The sequence below is a fragment of the Phyllostomus discolor genome, chromosome 9, assembly GCF_004126475.2.
Source record: "Phyllostomus discolor isolate MPI-MPIP mPhyDis1 chromosome 9, mPhyDis1.pri.v3, whole genome shotgun sequence".
Lineage (NCBI taxonomy): Eukaryota > Metazoa > Chordata > Mammalia > Chiroptera > Phyllostomidae > Phyllostomus > Phyllostomus discolor.
Window position 1 is genome coordinate 74,772,617 of NC_040911.2, and position 3,136 is coordinate 74,775,752.

Genomic DNA, 3,136 nt, shown 5'->3' on the forward strand with positions numbered 1-3,136 from the left:
TTTCCTCAGAAAAACTAAAAATGGAGTTGCCCTTTGATCCAGTGATTCCTCTGCTGGGATTATACCCTAAGAATTCTGAAACAACAATTCAAAAGAATGTATGCATCTCAATGTTCATAGTAGTGTTATTTAGAATAAGCAAGTGCTGGAAACAGCCTAAGTGCCCTTCAGTAAAGGAATGGATCAAAAAACTGGTACATTTACACAATGGAATCCTTCACAGCAGAAAGAAGAATGTCCTAACCTTTTTGACAACATGGATAGAATAGGAGAGCATTAAGGTAGGTGGAATAAGCCAAGCAGAGAAAGACAAACACTATATGATCTCACTTATCAGTGGAACCTAATAGACGAAACAAGCAAATGAGCAAAATAGAACCAGCATCTCTGCTCTAGGCCCCTGTGGCTGCTATCAAAATGGGCAAGTTTGTGAAACCTGGGAAGGTGGTGCTGGTCCTGGCTCGACACTACTGCAGATGCAAAGCAGTCATTGTGAAGATTTTGATGATGGCACATCAGACCACCCCTACAGCCATGCTCTGGTGGCTGGAATTGACCGCTATCCCTGAAAAGTGACAACTGCTATAGACAAGAAGAAAATCACCAAGAGGTCTAAGATCAAATCATTTGTGAAAGTTTATAACTACAATCACCTCATGCCCACAGGGTACTCTGTGGATATCCCCTTGGACAAAACTGTCATCAACAAGGACATCTTCAGAGACCCTACTCTGAAATGTAAGGCCAAATGGGAGGCCAAGGTCAAGTTTAAAGAAACATACAAGACTGGCAAGAACAAACGGTTTTTCCAGAAGTTGCGGTTTTAGATCTTTTTCTTAGTCATTAATAGTAAAAATAAATAAGTAAATAAAACATTAAAAAAAAAAAACAAGAAAATGAGCAAAATATAATCAGAGACATGGAAATAAGGAACAAAATAACAGTAACCAGAAGGGAGAGAAGTGTATAGTGGGGAAAAGAAGGGGAAAAGTCAAGTCAAGGAGCATGTATAAAGGACCCATGGACAGGGACAATGATGTGGGAATCAACTGTGGGAGTTGGGGGGCGGGTGGTGAGCTGGGAAGGGGAGAGCAACGGGGGAAATATTGAGACAACTGTGATTAAACAACAATAAAAATGAGATTTAAAAAAAGTTACAATAGACACATATTTTGCAGACATTTCCATATAATCCCTTACCTTAAGTTTCTAGAAATGGAGTTACCAAATATATATACATTTATATTTGGTAACTCCATTTATATGTATATGTACGTGTGTGTGTGTGTAGTATATTTTTAGAAAACATTCTAGAAAGTCATACACCAAAATAAAGCTCTTATCTCTAGTGGAAAAAATAAAATAAATAAAATAAAAACTGCCTTTCTTGGAAGCATTATATCAGTACACCCTGAGATTACTGGGGGGAAAGCTTTGTAAATTCAGGTTTATCTTCACAGCTTCTAGTAGAGAGCACTTAGTTGTCACTCCATAAATACTTACTAAAGTTTATTATGTGAAATAAAAACTCATCTATCTCTTTATATTCTTTTCCACTTGTATCTTCCTAACATCTCCTCTACTCTAAACACATGTACTAATAGCTCATAATTAGAAGCTAATCTATTTTATGCATCACTGTGTTAAATGTATTATATTAAATAGGGGCATTCTGCATAGACAAATGTTATGCCTTTACTAGCTTTTTGTCCTATCAAATCCTCCTTTTTTTAATATTCTTTGTAAGTGAGATCCACTATTTTTACAATTTTTATTGTTCATACTATTACAGATGTCCCCCATTTTCCCCCTCTTTGCCCACCTCCACCTAGTCCCTCCCCACCTCCCCTGACCTTCACCATGCTGTTGTCTGTGTACATGGGCTATGCATATATGCTCTTTGGCTAATTTCTTCACCTTCTTTCATCCAGACCTTCCCATCTCCCTCCCCTCTGACATCCATTGTTTGTTTTATGTATCCATGTCTCTGGTTCTCTTCATCAGTTCATTCTGCTCATTAGACTCTACATATAAGTGAGATCATATGGTGTTTGTCTTTCTCTGACACTAGCTTCACACTCCCCACTCTTCCATTATATCTAAATACTCTCTATGCAACCTTTAACACAGGGGAGCTTTAAAAATACTGATGCTTAGGCCCCACTCCCGATTTTTTATTTGATTGATCTGGGATATGGCTTGAGAACTGGCATTTTTAAGGCTCTCTAGGTGAATGCAATATCCAACCAAAATGAAGAATCATTTGTTTCACAGATCCTCTCACATCTCTTACTTAGGAAAGACTTTTGTGACATCACCACCACCTCCCATTCCTTGTCTTATCTTCTAGTATTCCATTTTCCCTTTCTTTCCTGGAAATTATCAGAGCTGACAGCTGGGCTCTTATATTTATTTATGTCTTTATTTGACTGTTTGTTTCTCAGGGAACACTTCTGATTTTGCTCTGCATGGCAAAAATAAGCATTCCAAAATAACTTGTTGAGTGCATTTTTACTCTAGAAGCACCCACTTTGTGAATCATAACTTAAATGTAATGACCTACATAGGAGTTCCCAAACTTTAACCTAAATCAGAATCACCCAAAGAGCTTGTATATACACAGTTTTCTGAGTTTTACCTCCAGAATTTCTGATTCAGAGTTCTGGGGAATATACCTGAGAATACATTTTTCACGGGTTTCCAGTGGATGCTGCTGCTTTTAATCACAGTCCCACGATCTGTAGGCTTTTGTGGAGAGGCAGCAAAACACAGTGACAAAAACTATAGCTGATTTAAGCCTGGGCTCGGCTACTTACTGGCCACGTCACATTGGAGAAGATGCTCAGTCTTCTACTTGCTAATGATTAACTGTGACAATGAGAAACCGATTTAACCTCACAAGTGCCTCCATTTCTCCATCTGTGAAATGAAGATACTACCGAAGCTTACTTCCTTAATTTTTGTAAGGATTGAATGAGTTAATAGGTTTTTTCTTTCTTTAAAAAATTTTTATCATATTTTTCCATTGCCATTAATCTCCCTTATATCCCACTCCCCCACAATCACCACACTGTCGTTCATGTCCATGGGTCCCTTTCCTTTTTGTTTGATTACTTCACTCGCTAATCCCCCAGAC

The 3,136-nt window shown here is 38.0% G+C and overlaps 1 pseudogene; it reads left to right on the top strand.

Annotated features, from left to right (window-relative positions):
• Positions 1–402: 402 nt before the first annotated feature.
• On the top strand, positions 403–847 carry LOC114506862 (annotated as a pseudogene).
• The last annotated feature ends 2,289 nt before the right edge of the window (positions 848–3,136 follow it).